Source organism: Leucopleurus acutus (assembly GCF_964270905.1).
Source record: "Leucopleurus acutus genome assembly, chromosome: 16".
NCBI classification, from domain to species: domain Eukaryota; kingdom Metazoa; phylum Chordata; class Mammalia; order Artiodactyla; family Delphinidae; genus Leucopleurus; species Leucopleurus acutus.
In genome coordinates this window covers 4,323,009-4,338,301 of record NC_139158.1, presented here as the reverse complement: position 1 = coordinate 4,338,301, position 15,293 = coordinate 4,323,009, and the positions used below count along the sequence as shown (strand labels likewise).

Sequence of the window (15,293 nt, the reverse complement as noted above, 5' to 3'; positions counted from 1 at the left end):
CTTTCCAACCACTTATTAAAGAGACCAACACTCCACTAGAAACAGTTATCATTTTACAGAGAGAAAACCAAACTCCAGCTCTGCATCAATATAATATTTGATACTCAGAGAACCAGAAGCTCTTTTTTGAAAACCTCTGGAATAAACATCAAAACTGAGCCGCCTTCGGCTCAGACAAATGAAATTCCCTTTCCACCCATCTCCTGCAACTTTCTATATTCACTGAGGTTGTGTCCTTCACTATCCTCTTTCTGGTGCTGGAACAATCAGTCATTTCACTTTAGGACCAAACTAGTTTTGTTCCTGTGAATAAACAAAACTACATCTCATTATCTTGCATACAAAGTTGTACCTCTCGGCTGCTGGAACCAAGCAGGACCCTGCAGGGCCCTTCCATGTCCCCGGCCTCTTGTTTGTAAAACAGCTGCAGTCTCCCAGGCCTTCCCTGAGTCACAAAAGGACAGGTTCAAGCAGTTCATGATTAGGACAACAGCACTCACAGAATCTTTGGTTCCTCCCAAAGGACATAAGTAACAGTGTCAGAGACACACTCCTAACTTCTTCAGCAGATACTAAAACCACTCCAAGAGGAGAAAGCTAACTGTATGATCACCAGACTGGAGCTATGACGTAAGCTGCTCCACCTTGAGCAGACCTGAACCAATGGCTTACACAATTCCAGGAACTGCCCTCAAGGCAATGGGAACAAACCAACACTGGAGTTGAAGATTAACTGTGCCTGAAACAATCAACATGACACCGACCACACCACTGCATGACCAATTTCAAGATGATGGTCAGAGCTGACTGTGCTACTCTGCATGTAGCCCCCACCGGCACAACCCAGAGACTTCCCATCTTTTCCCTATCAACCCGTTTTCCCTCTAATTGGCAACTGGGAGATGGTTTTGGGGACACTAGTCCGCCATCTTCCCAGGTTGCCAGCTTCCTGAATAAAGCATCTTTCTTCCTCCACCAACCTTTGTCTCTGGAACATTGACTTCTGAGCGATGAGCAGCTGAACCCGAGTTCTGTTCCAGCCGATAATATTACTATTGGTCAAGTCTCATTCATATTATATTAATGATAACTTTGAACCAAAGTTACTTCGATTTCACAAAGAAAACTAGCAGTGAATAATTGACAACTGCCCATCACACGTCAGCATTTTAGGCTAGGAGAGCTCATGAACACACATAGCACAACTTTACATAGCCACAAACATCCCTTACACGACTTCTCCAAGTGGTAGAGACAAACACATTCATTAACACACCCACAGACATAGCCTCTAGGCAACAAATAAAAATATGCAGCAAGAGCACAGAACTTGAGATTATGCTTAGTAATCAATGTTTCGGGTTTCTGTCTTGCTTAGAAATGACCTCGGTATCCAACGATTATCCAGTAAGTAACACAATTTAATATCAGTTCAAGGCTTTACGTAAACTAAAGATCTTGGAATTTATCGACAAGCTAACACAGTACAAAACACAGCTACTGTTGAAAGAAAGTTTGTCGGAATAATAATTAAATGCGGTTAAACACAAATTTACATTTTTCACAGCCTTAAATACTAAGTAGAAGTAATGTTAGCTTATTTGATGGGCACACCTATATAAATTTAGGAAGAACACTCCCAAGTAGATTTTTTTAAATGTATGCCTAATACCGATAATTAAGATAGGTATAAATATTTATTAAACCAAAAATATTAAACTAGCTTCATTTGTCAAAGATTTACGTAAATTATGTAAACTTGAAGTCTTTCCATTTCTGAGTTGAGTTTTGGCTGCACGCAGAGGCTTGCTGGATCTTAGCTCCCTGACCAGGGACGGAACCCGGATCCTGGCACTGAAAGCACCGAGTCATACCACTGGACGGCCAGGGAATTCCCTGACTTGATTTCTACAAGAATACTTTTCTAGCACATTTAACATATGAGAAGTTCTAATTCCTTTCTCTCTGAGAATTTTAGGGATATATAATTTTTATAAGCACATTTGTATCTTTGTAGGCGAATCAGGACAGATACCCTATAATTTAAGAGACTCTACAATGTACTTTAATAGATCCAGAAGTAGGAAAACATTACATACTCACACTGTCAGAGGTAAAGACCTTTCTGAATTACAGACACACAGACACATAGAGAATGGAACTTTTACCTTCAGTTCTCAAGTCTTAGACATGAGTCAGGAATAAACACTCACCAGTCTAGATGTTAAAGAGCAGTTCTCCTCCCATTGGGCAAGAGATTCTCAATTGATTTGAGCTTGTCCAAGTAGACAAACAGAAAAGACTAACAAACCAGATCCTCTGTTACCTCTCACCTAACTGAGATTAGTTCTGTAGAAACTTAATCCCTTTGGAGAGACCATCAAAAGTCTTCAAACGACAGAGCCAAACTCAGAATCCCTGCTGCTCCAAATGGGGAACCACTCAGCTGTAATCTGAAAGCAACGCAGAAACACAAAAGTAATACAAGGGGAAACTAAAGAAACAGAAAGTGCTCCAAGTTCAATGGCAGCTTGGGTTCACCCCTGGGAGAGGAGAAAAGACGTACCTGGGCTTCACTGGTTAATGAAACACACCACTTGTTGCTGGGCTTTTACAGATTTATTTACGTGTAATTGATATACAAAATCCAGCCCATGTTTAATTTGTATAACTTGATGAGTCTGGACATATGCACACACCTGTGATACCACCACCACCATCACGGTAAGATACTCTTCACTTCCAAAAGATTCCTTCTATCCCTTTGCGTGTGTGTGTGTGTGTGTTAGAAAGACTTAAGACAGCAACAGGTACATGAAAAGGTGCTCAATGTCACTAATCATCCGGGAAATGCAAATCAAAATCATAATGAGATATTACCTCACATCTGTTAGAATGCACACAATTTTTTTTTTTTTTTTTAAAGATAAGAGTTGTCAAGGTTGTAGAGAAATCGTAACCCTTGCATATTGTAGGCAGGAATGTAACATCGTGCAGGCACTGTGGAAAACAGTACGCAGTTTTCTCAAAATCTTTTAAATAAAATTTCCATATGATCCAGCAATCCCACTTCTGGGTATACAGGCCCAGCTCAGAGACCCTGCAGCTTCGGTTCCAGAACACTGCAATGAAGCGAATACCGCCATAAAGCGAGTCACATGAATTCTCTGGTGTACCCGTGCATGAAAAACTTATGTTTACACTATACTGTAGTCTGTTAAGTGTGCGATAGCCTTGTGTCTAAAAAAACAATGTACATACCTTTATTGAAATATACTTTAGGGAAGAGAAATATAGATCAGTATAACAGGATAGAAAGCCCAGAGATAAACCCACGCACATATGGTCACCTTATCTTTGATGAAGGAGGCAAGAATATACAATGGAGAAAAGACAGCCTCTTCAATAAGTGGGGCTGGGAAAACTGGACAGCTACCTGTAAAAGAATGAAATGAGAACACTACCTAACACCATAACACAAAAATAAACTCAAAATGGATTAAAGACCTAAATGAAAGGCCAGACACTATCAAACTCTTAGAGGAAAACATAGGCAGAACACTCTATGACATAAATCACAGCAAGATCCTTTTTGACCCACCTCTTAGAAAAATGGAAATAAAAACAAAAATAAACAAATGGGACCGAATGAAACTTAAAAGCTTTTCCACAGGAAAGGAAACCATAAACAACAACAACAAAACAACCCTCAGAGTGGGAGAAAATATTTGTAAACGAAGCAACTGACAAAGGATTAATCTCCAAAATATACAGGCGGCTCACGCAGCTCAATATCAAAAAAACAAACAACTCAACCCAAAAATGGACACAAGACCTAAATGGACATTTCTCCAAAGAAGATATAAGATTGCCAACAAACACATGAAAGGATGCTCAACGACACTAATCGTTAGAGAAAGGCAATTCAAAACTACAGTGAGGTATCACCTCACACCGCTCAGCATGGCCATCATCAAAAAATCTACAAACAATAACTGCTGGAAGGGGTGTGGAGAAAAGGGAACCATCCTCCTGCACGCTGCTGGGAATGTACATTTATACAGCCACTACGGAGGACAGTACGGAGGTTCCTTCAAAAACTAAAAATAGGGCTTCCCTGGTGGCGCAGTGGTTAAGAATCCTCCTCCCGGTGCATGGGACACGGGTTCGAACCCTGGTCCGGGAACATCCCACATGCGCAGGGCAACTGAGCCCGTGTGCCACACCCACTGAGCCCGCGTGCCACAACTACTGAAGCCGGCACGCCTAGAGCCAGCGCTCCGCAACTAGAGAAGCCACCGCAAGAGGAGTCCGTGCACCGCACAGTGAAGCGCCTGCTCGCTGCAACTAGAGAAAGCCCACGCACAGCAACGAAGACCCAACGCAGCCGAAAATAAGGAATAAATAAAACGACATAAATTTATACAAAAGACCAACTACACGTAGAACTAACATATGATCCTCCAATCTCACTACTGGGTACCTATGCTGAGAAAACCATAATTCAAAAAGAGACACGTACCACAATGTTCACTGCAGCACTATTTACAATAGCCAGGACATGGAAGTAACTTAAGTGTCCACTGACAGATGAATGGATAAAGAAGATGTGGCACATATATACCATGGAATATGACTCAGCCATAAAAAGAAACGAAATTGAACTATCTGTAGTGAGGTGGATGGACCTAGAGTCTGTGAAACAGAGTGAAGTCAGTCAGAAAGAGAAAAACAAATACCGTCTGCTAACACACATTTATGGAACCGAAAGAAAAAAAAAAGGGGGTTCTGATGAACCTAGTGGCAGGACAGGAATAAAGACACAGACGCAGAGAATGCACCTGAGGACACGGGGCGGTGGGGGAAGGGTAAGCTGGGACGAAGCGAGACAGTGGCATGGACATATATATACACTACCAAATGTAAAACAGATAGCTGGTGGGAAGCAGCCGCATAGCACAGGGAGATCAGCTCAGTGCTTTGTGACCACCTAGAGGGGTGGGCTAGGGAGGGTGGGAGGGAGACGCAAGATGGAGGGGATATGGGGATATATGTATACATACAGCTGATTCACTTTGTTATACAGCAGAAACTAACACAACACTGCAAAGCAAATATACTCCAATAAAGATGTTAAAAAAAAAAATACTTTAGGGACTTCCCTGGTGGTCCAGTGGTTAAGAATCCGCCTTCCAATACAGGGGGCGCAGCTTTGATCCCTGGTCGGGGAACTGAGATTCCACGTGCTGTGCTGTGCAGCACAGCCGAAACAAAAAAAAATTAAAAATACTTTACTGCTAAAAAATGTTAACCATCATCTGAGCCTTTGGCGAGTAGTAACCTTTTTGCTGATGGAGGGTTTGAAATAGTGTGAGAATCACTAACGTATGACACACAGACAAGAAGTGAGCAACTGCTGTTGGAAATACGGTGCCAACAGACTTGCTCAACAAAGAGTTGCCGCAAACCTTCAATTTGTGAAAAGCACAAGATCCGGGAAGCACAATAACTATAATAGAATATAATGTAATATAATATAATAAATTATAATATAGCCTGTATATTCAAAGAAAAGGAAATCAATATTTAGAAGAGATACGTGCACCTCTATATTCATTACAGCATTATTCACCAGAGCCAAGATAGGAAAACGACGCAAATTTTCACCAACACAGAAATGGATAAAGAAAATGGGGTATATACATAGGATAATATTCAGACTTATTAGAAGGAAATCCTACCAGTTGTGACAACGGGGATATAACTAGAAGACATTATGATAAGTGAAATAAGTCAGTCACAGAAGGACAAAACTGTGTGTTTCCACTTATATGAGGTATCTAAAAGAGTCACACATAAATTGTCAGGGGTGGGGGAGGAGAGAATGGGGAGTTGTTCAATGGGTATAAAGTTACAGTTACACAGGATGAATATGTTCTAGAGAACTGCTGTATGACTAAGCGTCTATAGTTAACGAGGCACACTATTCTTTTCGTTTGAATTAAAACATTTTCATTCAAGTGTAACTGACCTACAACACTATGTTAGTTCCAGGTGCATAATATCAGTATTTCTATACATTAGAAAATGATCACCAAGATTAAGTCTAGTTGTGGTCGAGTTACCATCCGTCACCGTACAAAGTTATAATGTTATTGACTGTATTGCCCATGCTGTATATTTCACTCCAAAGACTCATTTATTTTGTAACTGCTTATCTGTTCCTCTTAATCTCCCTCACCTATTTCACTCATCCACCTACCCTCTTCTGGCAACCACCTGTTTGTTCTCTGTATCGATGAGTCTGTTTCTGTATAGTGACATTAGTTCATTTACTTTGTTTTTTATATGCCACATACAAATGAGATCATACGGTATTTGCCTTCCTCACTCTGACTTGTTGCACTTAGCACACCACCCTCTGCCTCCATCCATGTTGCCACAAACGGCAAGATTTCATTCTTTTTTTTTTAATTTTTAAAAATTTATTGATTTTACTTTTGGCTGCATTGGGTCTTTGTTGCTGCAGGCGGCATCTTTTCTAGTTGCGGCCAGCGGGGGCTTCTCTTCCTTGCGGTGCGTGGGCTTCTCATTGCGGGGGCTTCTCTTGTTGCAGAGCATGGGCTCTAGGTGAGCGGGCTTCAGTCACTGTGGTACGCGGGCTCAGTAGTTGTGGTTCGCAGGCTCTAGAGCATGGCTCAATAGTTGTGGCACACGGGCTTAGTTCCTCCGTGGCATGTGCAATCCTCCCAGACCAGGGCTTGAACCCATTTGCCCTGCACTGGCAGGTGGATTCTTAACCACTGCACCCCCAGGGAAGCCCCTCATTCTTCTTTTTTTTTTTTTTCTGGCTAATAGTTCACTCTGTGTGTGTGTGTGTGTGTGTGTGTGTGTGTGTATGTGACGCATCTTCTGTATCCATTCATCTATGGATGGACACGTAGGTTGCTCCTATACACTGGCTATTATAAATAATGCTCAATGAACATAGGAGTGCATGTGTCTTTTTGAACTAGTGTTTTTGTTTTCTTCCAAAAAAATACACAGAAGTGGAATTTCTGCATCTTATAATAGTCCTACTTTAAAATTTTTGACGAATGAGGTGTACTACTCTTGACATGAAGTTTACCTGGTGCTGTTAGGTGAATCCATCCAGGATCTCTGTGAAGACCTACAAAAATGTTAAAACATAAGGGTAGGGACATCCCCGGTGGGCCAGTGGTAAAGAATCCCCCTTACAATGCAGGGGACCTGGGTTCAATCCCTGGTCAGGACACTAAGATCCCACGTGCCGCAGGGTAACTAAGGAATGGTGTGGAGGAGGTTAAGGAAAAGACCACGCCAAGCACAGAGGCCGTTTCAGATGGCAACAAACTCCTGACATTGACTGGAAATCAAAGTTCTTTATGTGTAACAACCGAAGAGGCAGGATGGGTCCTGTTACCAAGGTCCCCTGAGATGCCAGGTCACCTGACCCCCAGCTCCAGATGCACAGACGTCTGGGACCCAGGCTTTGCTGGCCTGGGAAGGCTGAGGGTGCCCACCTGCTGACAGGACACCGGGGGGGGGGGGGGGTGAGCGGGGCGGGGCAAGAGCTGGTTGCCACACAAGGCAGACGAGCGTCTGTGCAGAACTGCCTCGGCTCAGCCTCGAGAAGCCTGTCTCAGAAATCGACAGCAAGTCTTCCAGAAGCTCTGCCCATATTCCATTCAGGCGTCACTGGTCACACCTGTGGCTGCCCGGATGAAGACTGGGGGCCCACACGTTCACACACTGAAAGTTATTACCAAATGCAAGAGAGTGAGGGATCAGACCATGAACTACTCTCATTTTAAAGCAGAAGCAGAAGCACGCACACCGTATTCTCCTTTCCGGTTCTGCATTTGTAATTTCACAAAATGTGTGACTTGTGGGGCTTTTCTAAGTGCTTGTAATTTTGCCGGATGAGAAAAAAACAGCACGATAAGAAAACATTATGGTTTTCACTGGTAATGGGCATAAAAATATATGCACTGTTGCTGCTTGAAAACAGCATTCATGTGAATGTTCCAGATGATTTTCTATTTGGTGATGGGTTAAGTGGCTTGCCCACGTTCACGTTTATGTAAAGGGAAGATGAGAAAATTGCACTTTAAACTTAAAAAAATGGATGTCAGGAAACCTGGATAACAAATTAAGAAAGCAATCAGAACTGCAAATATTGAGGGGTTTTAAGTTAGTTTCAAAACACAAGGGAACCACCCACGATGAATGTGTCTTAAAAGACCACTTGGTACAGTAAGATTCCACAGACAGCCTTGTAATCCCACAACTCAGAACTGGTTACACATTTCCCACAAGCCACTTTCTCAGCGTTACGTTCACAGTGTCGGCTCACTCCCCTGCTTGGTGGCAGAGAGGACAGGTCTCCTTTCCTTTCTGAGATTCTTTTCACGAGTGGCTAGAAACCTTAAGCACTGGAATTCCATTAGAGAAAAGGAGTATTCCTCAGAGGATTGTACATGACAAAACCCCAAGAGGGCTTTAACAGCTGCGTCCCTGTGTCAGAGATCTCCCATGCATGACTGGAGCCCAAATGACACACAACAGCGGGGGCCCAGGGGCCGCAGTCCTAGGACGCCGCTCCACAACCAAAAGGGTCCTCTCGCTCCTCAGGGAAAAAGAAAGGTGTTCCCAGACACACACAGCCTCCACAGCCAGGAAGCGAGGACCCCACCTGCCTGGCCTGTCCCAGGAGAGTGGCTGACGCACTGCCCAGAACCAGAAAGGGGAACTGAGACCCAGCAGAAAGGGAACCACGAGACCGATGCATTCCTCCCCCCTCACGCGCCTCCGCCCGCAAAGAAGCTGCACCTCAGTACTGACCAAGGAGGGTGCTCTTCAACTAGGAATCTTACCCACACAAACGTGCTGATTTTGAGAAACTTTTGAAATGCATAGTATTCAACCTCTCAAAGTAAAAAAAAAAAGTAATGAATTACATAGCAATGCTGGAAAATACAGGAAAAAGACAATAAACCTTGGAAAACAATGTTTACTAACATGACCCCAACTGGAAAAATTTAGGAACATTTAACACGACTCTGAAAGCCAATTAAGACAAGGAAAACAAAACAGAACGAAACAAAACAAAACAAGACAGTATTGGGGCAGGAAGACGGGCAATGGACATGACAGGCCCTTCATATAAAAACAGAAATACACCAGTCTGAAAAGACCACAGACAGAAGGATTCCAACTACGTGACATTCTGGAAAGGGCAAAAATACACAGACAGTAACAAGATCAGCAGCTGTCGGGGGCTTGGGGACACTGGGGGGGATGAACAGGTGACCGGCACGGATGTTTCGGGCAGTGAAATGCTTCTGGGTGGCACTGCAGTGGTGGCTGCAGGTCATCACACTTGTCCAAACCTGGGCAGCAGGACACAGAGAGGGAGCCTTAATACAAACTACAGACTCCACGGGAGAGTCAGGGGTCAATGCTGAGCCATCACTGAGATGACGCGCCACACAGGCCTGAGAGGTTATCAAGGGAGGGAACCCAGAGGGACGGGCATAGGAAACTGCTGTCTGCTCGATTCTCCTGGAACCCTAAAACTGCTCTAAAAACTGTCTATCCATTAAAAAGAAGAAACAGCTTCTAAGCGTGTGAAAATACTCTCAACCTCATTCACGATTCAGAAAAACCCCAAGGGAACGTCCATACTGCTTACCGGGGCCTAGGACCAGCGGGAACACGCCGCGGCCTAGCCCCTTCCTGTCGGGCATCGCGCTGGAGCCGAGTCCCCCTGACTTGACCCACCGCACCCCACCCCGTGTTTCATGCCGTCCACGGTCTCTACACATGACATCTTTAGATCAGATGACTCACTGTCCCGATTACAAGGTTTCAGTTTCTCCACAGGATGAAACCAAAACCAGCACAGAGGGGAGGCTCTTCAGTCAACCTCAGGGTCTGCCTGCATCCACGTCCCGCTGTTCCTGACGGGAGGCCCACGTCCTAAGGAAGGAGGTCCTTACCAGCACCTCAGGAGCCTCATCCAGTCCACCTCACGCTGCTCTGAGAGCCTCGACAACCTCTGCAGCTACCCAAGTCCTGGTCACTTGAGGGCCGTCACCCTTCCCCGAGTCACTGAGCCACGTGCTCTGACGATGCATTTATAACCAGGCTCTCGGGCTTCCCTGGTGGCGCAGTGGTTAAGAATCCGCCTGCCAATGGTGGGCACACGGGTTCGAACCCTGGTCCGGGAAGATCCCACATGCTGCGGAGCAACTAAGCCCGTGAGTCACAACTACTCAGTCTGCGCTCTACAGCCCGCACGCTACAAGTACTGAGCCCACGGCCCGCAACTACTGAAGCCCGCATGCCTAGAAGCCACGGTCTGCAATAAGAGAAGCCACCGCAATGAGAAGCCCGCGCACCCCCACAAAGAGTAGCCCCAGCTCACCGCAACTAGAGACGAACGCCTGCGCGCAGCAACAGAGACCCAATGCAGCCAAAAATGAATAAATTAATAAGAAACAAAAATTAAAACACATAGATAAATAAATAAAAGCAGGCTCTGCTGTGTCAGCACTCTGGAGTTCCCGACGTATCGATGGGCAGGATTCCCGTCCTCTCCTGTAATTACGTCTGTGAAGTGCCTTTCCCGAGGAGAACAGAAGCTCCTGGAAGCAGAGAATTGCTCAAGATCACATGCAGAACCTGAAGACATCTGAAGTTTATGTCTAAGATAAAAGACACGACACTAGATGGCGTGAAGGGTCCCCGAGGCCAAGAGCCAGGGAAGCAGGACACATCGTCTGGGGACCCTTCCACCAGCAGAGCAGAAAGTGTCCGTGGCCAGAACTGGCGCTCAATTCGCTTTGAGCTGAGAAGCACCCGTGTCATTACATAGGCTCCCCAAAAAGTAATTCCTCCCACATTTAAGAGAGGAGATGGCTCTTCAGGCAGACAAGGCAAGTACAGTCTTCCCAGCTGGCTGCACTGTGTGTGCTGACGGTCACCATGGAGCTGGGCCCCAGAGCTCTGCTCTCTCCTCAAACCCCCAACTTCACCCTCACCCTCAGCTGAGGAGCTGCTTCCCTGAGAACAGAGAAGCCATCGGAGGGCTTCCCCACCTGCAACCCAGCTCTGCCATCCCCTCCCCACTCCAGCACCCCGGGCAGAAGCTCTCCCCTCCCCCACACGCATCTACTGGATCATTCCCACTCTTACTTCTCCCGTCAAAACACAACACAACACAACACCCTCCCCGGACCTCAGCTCCTACTCCAGCTACCGTCCAATTTCTCTTTTCCCCGTCACAGCAAAACGTCCTGAAAAAGTTAGAAACAGAACAAACCCAGTTCTCCCACTCCTCTCTCCTAAGTGTCTCCGATCAGGATTTTACCCCACAGATCCATCCAAACGCATCATCAGCGGGGTACGACCTCCCCCCAGTGCTAGGCTCGATGGTTAATGGCTCCATAGAACGGCTACCTCGTTTGTCCAGTCACCCAGGGAACCTCAAAGTGCTTCCCATATGCAGACAAAATGCTGTGATTAATATTTTAGGAGAAATACTCAGCGTGCACAATACACTTGAGCTGCCGGAGGAAAGAGGTAGCAGCACAGAAAAAAAGTTTCCGTAACTACAGAAATGAAAAGATCAGCTATTTTAATGGTAGCAAGTACGGGATGAAGGGGAACGAATAAAAACCATTTAGACTACGACATTAACAAGCCTAATACTACAACGTGGTAACAGAGGCTGCAGAAGGACTTTAGAATGAACCCATTTTTCTGGGTAGGGTGACAGGGTGGATGATGCAACGATGAGCCGCCAGGGACAAAAGGAGAAGGCAAGGGGCGGGGAGCTGTAAATAATCATTCTTGGATCTACTGGATCTAGCAATTTGAGGTGCCCTTTGGACAAACTCCACAGAGATGCTGGCAAGTGGCTGGACAGAGGCATCTATCTGGTCCAGCTGGGAGAAATGACAGAGCTGGAAGTGAAAAGCACCACAAGGCGAAGTCAGACAGGTTGAAGAGTCATGAACCAAGAGTGAAAAGACAACACACAGAGAGGGGGGAAGAAAGAATCAGTCAGGAAGAGAGCAAGGAGAGATCTGTCACAGAAACCAACACAGCCGACTCTGCAGATGGGAAGGCGACAGTGGTCTGAGGTGACGACTGGCAAATCTCCACTGGTTTGTACGCTGGATGCCAGGTCACCTCAACCGGATCAGGTTCCGGGGAGGGGCAGAACCAAGACCGCAGGCTGCACGATACAATTCAGGTGGGAAACACGGAATCTTTGCCACTACATGGTGTGTAACGCGACCCTGTTAGATTGTAAGTGACAGAGAGGGAAATTTACTGGAAGGGTGACAAGGCTGTGCTTCCAGATGCTCCTCATTGCATCCCTGGACTGAGCACTGAAAACAATGTACCTATGTGACAACGGTGTTCTACTGAACAGAAAAGTTCTATGCCCTGAGGGCTCCCTGGAAGGCATGCTCTCGGCTTACGGGAAGCACAAGGAAGGCACCGATGTCAACACGTTAGGGGCTGTGGCTCAGGAAGGCTAGCGGCCTACAGCGGGATCCTCAAGGAAACCTTTAACGCCCGAGAACAAAAGTGCTTCGGCAGGACAATGTAAGTCAAGCAAGGGATGGCGTTTTGCCACAAATGTCAAGAACACGAGGCTTGTACTGTGTCTATAAGAGGATCGTGGGATCTACACGTGGAACTTGCCAGAAACACTTGGTACTGACCTGCTCCTCTACGCTTTGTCGAACCACATCTTTTCCCTACTCCTACTTTCCCATTTCACATTTTGAACTATTCGCCTCCCAAGGTGTTATCACAAAAGAACAGCAGCAGGTAAATAAGTAAACAACAAAACTCACCAGGGGCTGATTCATTTTCCGCTGCTCTTGGAACACCGTGCAGGACTGTGACAGTGGAGGCGGACCTGCAGAAGGAAAACGCAGGCAGTGAAGCTACGACTGAAGCGGCTCGGGGTTGCACGAGCACCCGCCCCGCGCTCCACAAGAGACACCTGTGGGAGACCCGCCATTTCATCTTCAGAAGGGCCTGTTAGAATGAGGAGGGAGCAACCACCCTCAGGTCTGTAACTCCCACGTGGCTGGGGTACCTGAGGGGATACTTTTTTTTCAGTAGCGAGGGTACATTGAGTCCTATTAAATTAAACCTCCGTCAAAAATATGAAATTAAAAAACGCTTATAGTTTATCTCTTCTAAGTCTGTTAACAACTTAGGTCAGGAAATCCACAGCATACCCGGAATAAAGGGACACAGGTGCGTTTCAGTCTTTCAATTATTTGTACAAACTTTACAAACTTCAGTGCGACGCTCAAAATACTCTTTCATTAAAACGGACTTTAAGTGGACAGAACACCTGCCCCAGGAGTTTGGAGTCCTGTTAGCGACCCCACGTGCACACCCGGTGAGGATCTAGGACAAGTCATCTCCCTTCTCAGGCCCAATCTCTTCCTTCCTCAAGCGAGGCAGCAGGACAGAAGCCTTGCAGACTCATCCTGCACCGATTACACTGTGCGATTCCACAGGGCACAACCCAGGGGGGCAGCGGACGCTTAGCTTACACAACCAATGTGCTAACGCGCTTTGAGAGGCACGTGCGAGATGCCCAGACGACAAGAGGAGGAAGACCAGGAGGATCGCGGTTGGACGGAGGGATGGACGCGGCACGTCCCGCCCCTGCTCCCCCAGGACCCCCGGAGCTCACAAGTCCCAGGGGAGCCCCATCCGGAGCAGCCGGCCCTGCCCTCCAGCCCGGCCCATCCACCTCGGGGAAGCGCTCAAACCCTCCCGGTCGCTCCCCCGCGGGGCCCGGGGCGGGCTACCCGAAGAAGCCCCGCTCTCCAAGGGCCGCAGGGTCCACAACCGCCTGCAGGCCCACAGACGCAACACCTACCCCGTCGAGACTAGCTGACCGGCCCCGGACTCCCGAGGCTCCGGTCCGAGGGCTGCTCCTCCGGCGCGCTCCTCTCTCGGGTCCCTCCGCTGCGCCTCACGAAGCCACTGGGACCGAGGAGCCGGCTCTGGGCCTATGGCACAAACTCCCTTCAGGCCCACGTCTCTCCCGAGAACTCGCTATGCCGCGCGCTGCAGACGGTCGGGCACTGCACCGCCGCCGGCCGCTCGGCCACTCCGGCCCAGGCCGCGGGCTCCGCAGCTCGAGCTCGGGGGTCCCACTTCCAGCCTCCGCCCGGCCTGCGCCAACCCTCGCCCAAACAACACGCTCGCGCTGGCTGCCGGCCGGGCCGGACGGCGCCCAGCCCCGCAGGCCCCGAAATGCTCGCCCACAAGAGGCCAAGTCGAGGGAACCACGACCAGCGGACACCACTGCACACACAGGAAGCGACGGCGGCGCGGCGACGAGGCGTTGCGCCAACACGCACAAACCGTGAGGCGCACCTGCGCAGGAGGACGCCGGAAGTCCGCCTGCCACAGCCCGACCGGAGAGCGGAACAAGTGCCAGGACTCTATTTCCCAGAAGTCTCCGCGCCGTCCAGTTAGTGAGATACTTAAACGTCTTCAAGTCATCTGGCCGTGAAGAGCTGCTGGGCTGCGACGGTGGGCCGTCGGGACCAGGGACTCAATTGCCCATTTGTCTTCACTCCTGTTAGGGATCAAGGAAAGCTGTGGCCTCAAGCGGGGGCTGTGTGATGGCCTCCAGGGTCCCTGGTCCTTTCCCTGCCCTGAGACATTTCGGGTTACATCTGAGATTCCCCCACCGCCAGGAGAGGGGAAGGAGTGTATCACGATCGCTTAACTAAAACGCTACAACTTTCCTTCAAATCCTAGGATACAATAAATGCCCAGCCATGATACAAACTAATATTACCCACGGAAAGAAAAGAAAATAGAAATTGTAGCTGTTTACACAGCCAACACGATAAAAACTGTACGAAGATCAGATACCAGGGATCTCACCTCTTAAAGAGGATACCGTTTATGTGAGGTAAAAATATCATTTTTCAAAAATGGAATCATAAGGGTAATGATTTATCACTATTTTGGGGATGAAATAATATAACTGTGTTTTTGGCCAACTGTTCCTTAAAAGCTGCTAGGGGAAAAGTTAAAAATAAAATTTCCAGGGACTTCCCTGGCGGTACAGTGGTTAAGACTCCTAGGTTCCACTGCAGGGGGAACGCGTTTGGTTCCTGGTTGGGGAACTAAGATCCTGCATGCTGCGCAGTGCAGTCCCATTAATTAATTAAGTAATTAACAAACAAAATTAAAAAAAAATCTCCCGC

General features: G+C 47.3%; 1 protein-coding gene across 3 annotated transcripts in view; it reads right to left on the bottom strand.

Annotated features, from left to right (window-relative positions):
- Positions 1-14,371, bottom strand: part of LOC309973746 (zinc finger protein 12) — a 60,130-nt gene extending 45,759 nt beyond the window's left edge. For 2 of the 3 annotated variants that reach the window (XM_082858155.1, XM_082858154.1), the window contains exons 1-2: positions 13,946-14,371; positions 12,897-12,961 (exon numbers count right to left, since the gene is read on the bottom strand). The gene's annotated coding sequence lies outside the window, so the exon portion shown is untranslated. The remainder of the gene's footprint in view (positions 1-12,896; positions 12,962-13,945) is intronic. The other variant, XR_014326836.1, reaches the window with a different exon arrangement.
- Between the last annotated feature and the right edge of the window lie 922 nt (positions 14,372-15,293).